This window comes from Oryzias melastigma, linkage group LG2, assembly GCF_002922805.2.
Source record: "Oryzias melastigma strain HK-1 linkage group LG2, ASM292280v2, whole genome shotgun sequence".
In the NCBI taxonomy this organism is placed as follows: domain Eukaryota; kingdom Metazoa; phylum Chordata; class Actinopteri; order Beloniformes; family Adrianichthyidae; genus Oryzias; species Oryzias melastigma.
Window position 1 is genome coordinate 5,102 of NC_050513.1, and position 5,396 is coordinate 10,497.

The 5,396-nt window shown below is 36.2% G+C and overlaps 1 long non-coding RNA gene across 1 annotated transcript; it reads right to left on the minus strand.

The window, feature by feature from the left end:
- Positions 1 to 474: 474 nt before the first annotated feature.
- Positions 475 to 1,442, minus strand: LOC118599605. Its single transcript, XR_004949019.1, has 2 exons — positions 1,124 to 1,442; positions 475 to 535 (listed from the first exon to the last, which is right to left on the minus strand). It is a non-coding gene; the product is annotated as an uncharacterized LOC118599605 (long non-coding RNA).
- Between the last annotated feature and the right edge of the window lie 3,954 nt (positions 1,443 to 5,396).

Here is a 5,396-nt window from a genome sequence, read left to right on the forward strand (position 1 = left end):
GCTTGATGATAAACAGGTTTTCATCTGTTGGGTACATCTGTGTATGAGGTTTTTTCTGGGCAAATTTTTTCCCGTTTTTCTTTTGCTCTTTTGGCGACCTCCATCTATTCTCTCCCACAGTCCACCTAGGATGGTCGGGTCTTTTTTTGTGTTGTCCATCTATCAGAGACGAGGGAATTTGCTTCATCTTGTTTTTCTTGTTCTTCTTCCTTCTCTCCTCTGCATTCTTGTTTGGCCTTCCTCCTCTCGGGAAGTCGCAGTCTTCATCTAAAACTGGTTTGGCAGGTGGGTTTCTCGAGGCGGGGAATGGTCTCTTGGGCTTCCACGGTTTAGCACTGCCGCCCCCATCCCTGAACTTTTTTGTTGAAGGTGTTTCATCTCTGAGCTCTTCATCTTTAAAATATATGTGGTTAGGAGTGGACTTGTGGGTAGGATTTGGCGTTCATCTGAGTGTTGATTTTCTGTTTCTTTTTGGGTGGTTTGATGGAGGAAGGCGTCTGAGAAGGACTGGAGAAGCTGCAGTTTTTCTGCATTTCTAATAAAAATACAAAAAAAGAAAGATTGGGGTTATTACTATTTTATCTTCCGATGCAGAGACACAAGAAGGTAATGAGCCTTCACTTAACATACAGAAATAGATCAAATTGCAATATTATCTAATTTTTAGCAAAAATAGAATATTTTACAATATCCTCGCTGCAAATAAAAAAACAGCATTTTTGACAACAAACAAGAGTAATCCTAAAATCTGAAACCACAAAGATTATCTTATGAAATGAACAGCAAACCTTTTACTTTGACATTATACTTAAAGCTCTGTTTAAATGTTTAGTTTTGTTTTTTTCGAGTAAAATTCTGCTTTTTTATTTAAAAAAAAAAGAACAATTTTGGGTCTTTCAAAGTAATAAAGCATCTACACTATAATTAAACAATGTATCAATTTAGATGACAAATGGTCCAAAGTTTGTTTAAATTGTAAAACTTAAATTTGAAGTGTAAGTTTTTGCATATAATATATTGACTTTTCTTTGCAAAAATAAAATAATCTGAGCCACAAACAACTTAATATGAGCATTACAGTTAAATAAAGATGATAAAGATAATGAAGGAATCAGTGACTTACTTTGAGCTTTTATCTTTATCCTTTGTTGCCTGCGGTTAATTTCCTTCAACGTGTCGTAGTGTTCGATGAATGGGATGCTGACAAAAACCACTTTGAACATTCTCGGTTTCATACAGGCCTGAGGACAAACAGCAAAAAAAAGAAAGAATATTATGCCTGCGTTTCTGAAAACACACCCCGTTAATTTTTTAATCTGCTGTAAAAGCATTCATGTGGTCTTTTAATTATGATTATGCAGTTTTTAGCCAAAACCAAATAACTGTGTTGTTTTCTAGGACAAAGTTTCTGCAGAGCAGCAGTAGTTTACTACAAACTGCTGAAGTTGTTGGCAGGACACTTATCACAGGATAGGCCTTCCCCACTTCCCATCATCCCTATTTTTATACTCTCTCCTGCTAGCTTAGAGCCACTCCCAACCCCACCCTAATATTATCGGTGCAATAAAACTGCTGAGCAATATCGGAGCTATCCAGCTGTACAGTTTTGAGCCAGATGCCAGCACAGAAAACGTACATGGATCTATTTGTCTGCAATTGGACGTATCAGAATGGAGTGGAGCAGGGAGGGAGCTTGTAGCTTCCAGTAGTAATCTGTACGCCACACTTACAAGCTTTTTCCAAGAACATTTTTTGTCTGCTCCTGATTCCCGTTTTTCCTCCTCTTGCTTCCTTCTTTCCCTTAAAGCCGTCACTCAGGGCTTGCTTTGCTGTTTTTTCATCCTCAAAAGTTTTAGCCCTTTAAATTAAAAGTGGATTCATCTGGACTCCAAAAGACACACGCAGTGATAGTAACTGCTCACATGGGGGGTGTTATGACCCCTGCTGGCTGAGAGNCAGCCCGTGTGGATGTGCCATCATGGAGAAGATGGACAACCTGTGCCACTTCTGTAGAGTTAAGGAATCGCCTCATACTGCCAGTAGAGATAATTACGCATGAACAATAAGATGTAAACAAATTATTTTTTGACAGAAGTTTGTGAATTGATAAGAAATTTCATTTCAAAATGATTTATTCATCCCTTCCTTGACTGTTCCAAAGCAGAAATATCTTTAAAATGTAAAAGAAAAATGACTTGACAAAACTGTTTCAATTGAAGTTTCATCTAATAAAATTGAATTAAAAAGAGATGATTTTTAAAGTATTAATATGTTTTTAATTAAGCTATTGTAACCTTCTCTTCTTCCATTTGCAATCGAATTGTATGCCATTCATTCACTAGAGAGCAAAAATAGAGAAACTCCAGAGAATAATTATCAGTTCCACTAATGACCAGCAGATGGAGCCAAATCGGTATAAATACAGCATCTGATTGCTCATTTAGGAGCAGCAGGGATTTCTTGCCATAGGTCCAGATGACTACAATACACCACAGGTAAAGGTAACTGTTGATGTAAATTGTCATTACCTAATCTTATCAAACAACACGTAACATTGGTCGGGTCATGAACGCTCAGATAACCCTCTAACTTTCAGGTTTATCTGACAAATGTCACTAAATGTGAGTGAATTTAGTGCAATTTACGTCAAGTAGGGCAATAATGTAAATGCCAAATTTACTCAGAAAATCCTTTTCAAATGCAAAGTTAGGCATATTTCATTGTTGTTAATAACTTTTTTTCCTTTTCTGCTCATGTATGGAGAGAAAATAGTATCACCTTGATTTGTGTGTAACTTTGGATTTGTGAGTGCGTAATTCTTGATATATACTGTAACTCTTACAATATACACTGCTTACAAAAATGAAAGAAGCACTTTAAAGAAACACATTAGATACATCAGATCTCAATATGAAGTTGGATATCTATACAAATAATGACAGGGCAGTGTCTTAGGATCAAAAAGATGCCAAGTGGTGTCCTGTGGCAGTTCCTCCCAGATCTGTGTGAGGGCATCTCTGAGCTGTTGTACAGTNAAACGTGCTGATGTAAGATCGATGCCAACAGCTCCTCCAGAAGGAATCTGCTCTGACAGCTCCGCCCCAGAATAACACAACACTCAATTTCTCTCCTTATCCAGTGATGATCAGCAAAAAAAACTTCATTTTAGATACACAATACCATGTATCTGTGTCCAGTCTTCAATAAACTCCAGCTCAGCAGGTGTTTGTTACTTTATACGCAGCGCTCCTTTAAGACCCTCCCCTTCACAACCCCCCAGATCCAGTCCGGCACAGCTGTGAAGGAGCTGCATGTGTGTTGTGGAGCAGTATAGGGATAGCCAGGCAAACTAAAAGCAGATATATCACATGCGCATCCATCTTTGAAGAAGTTTGGATTATTTTCGTGGGAGAAATGTAGACCCACTGCTACAGACTCTAGGATGATGTCATGGACGGGACTCCAGCCACACGCAGCGGCAGGCGGAGCTTCAGGAATCGAGTTGTTTTACTTCCATGTAGGAACAAACTTGCAAAAAATAACTAATATTTCATAAATAGCTCATTTTTTAGTGGTTCAAAGGTAATATATGATCTTATATATAGATATAGTTCACCCCGAAGGGCTTAAGTAAATCATGGTATGTGTCCTTTAATGTCAGACACGGTGGAATCGTCTGACTTTTGCTCTGTTCGCAAAAAATATGTGAGAACGGAAATTTAGGCAACTTTTAACTGGTGAGAAAAGATCTTCTGCAGGTCCATGTCTAATAGCCAAAGCTAATGCTAGTGTTAGCATTAGCACAGATTAAAAGAATAAAATCATTATTACCTTTATAATCAAACAAGCAGCATTCACTGAAGTTCTTGTAACCTTTGTCTAACTTTAACCAGGTTGTCGGAGAGAAATAATCCACGACTGGTTTAATATCATCCAGAGGAATTTGAAGAAGCAGCTGAGCTGCTGTTCTGACTGCAGACAGGATTACTGACATTTGTACTCTGATTTGTGAACGATCTAAGAGGAGAAAATGAATACAACCAGACATTAATAAAACAAATATTGTTCAAATTTCGGTTACCTTCTGTACATAAAATAGCTTTACAGAGCGTTCAGCTGTCAGCCTTGCCGCTCTAAATCATAGACACCAGAAGTGACTGCACTAGACATCATATCACATGACATCACATAAAAAGGGTCTTTTATTATTGAGTATAAATGGCTCAGAACAAAGCAGCATACATTAACAAGTTCTCAAATCAGAATAAGAGAAAGAAAGAAAAAAGTAACAGTAAACAACGCCACACAAGAGTAAATATATATGTATATATAACATATTTCTCTTAAAAGAAAAGAACTGATATGTTTTATAACTTGAAGTTTTTAATAAAAATAGAAGTACAATTTAAGGTATATTACCTATTTAAAAAATGTGTTCTAAAAACTCAAATTAGACATGGGCTTTGGGTATTTGGGTCTTGCACATAGGGCTGGGCGATATGGCAAAAAAAAAAAAAATCATGATTTTTTTCAATTTTGATTTATCACAATTTCTTTAAAATAAATACAAATTGACAAAAATTGAATTATAATGATTTTAGTTGAAAGAAGTAAACACATTTTGAACAAATATTTATATTTATCCAAATTAAATAGTTATTATCTATTAAGATCAATCTGTAAAAAGTCCAAGAATTGCGTCTTCTACTGCTACAGATAATGCATTGCTGCCAAATGAACAGCTTCTAAACATGTGTTTTTATTTTGCTCTGTGCTAAAATCCATAAAACAGAGCTTGTAAATGATTGTCACCCAAGACCAGAAATGAGGGAGACTGATGAAGTTTATAGCATGAATGACTGATAAAGTTTAGTGAAGTCCTTTCCTTATTAAAAACATCTCAAAGTGCTAAATAATGATGATAATATTAATAAAAACACCCTTTACCACATTTTCAAATGAAACTGAAACTTTTATTATTTTTGGATTACATACATGGTAAATAAATCTCAATTGCTTCAGAATTTACCTTCAAATAGACGATTTCGTTGTACTTTGAGAAAAAGGCTTCAGCTAGCTTCTTTAACTGATACAAAAACATTTTTAAACTTGGATGATAACATCAAATACATCTGCCAAACTGTTAAGATTCCAAACACGGTGATAATAGCAGTAAATGTTGTGGCAGTTTTAAAAGTTTACATCCACAGCTCCTTCACTAACATCTGCTCTCTGTGTTTATGTCACTGAGCAGAAAGTTAGCGTTAGCGTTAGCGCTGTAGATTCTAGCTGGGCTTTCTCGGGTCTGTACAACCATGAGAAAAGATCAACAGTGACGCCATGGATTAAGAAAATCTTGTGTGAACTCACTTACACTTCTTACGAAGACAAAAAAA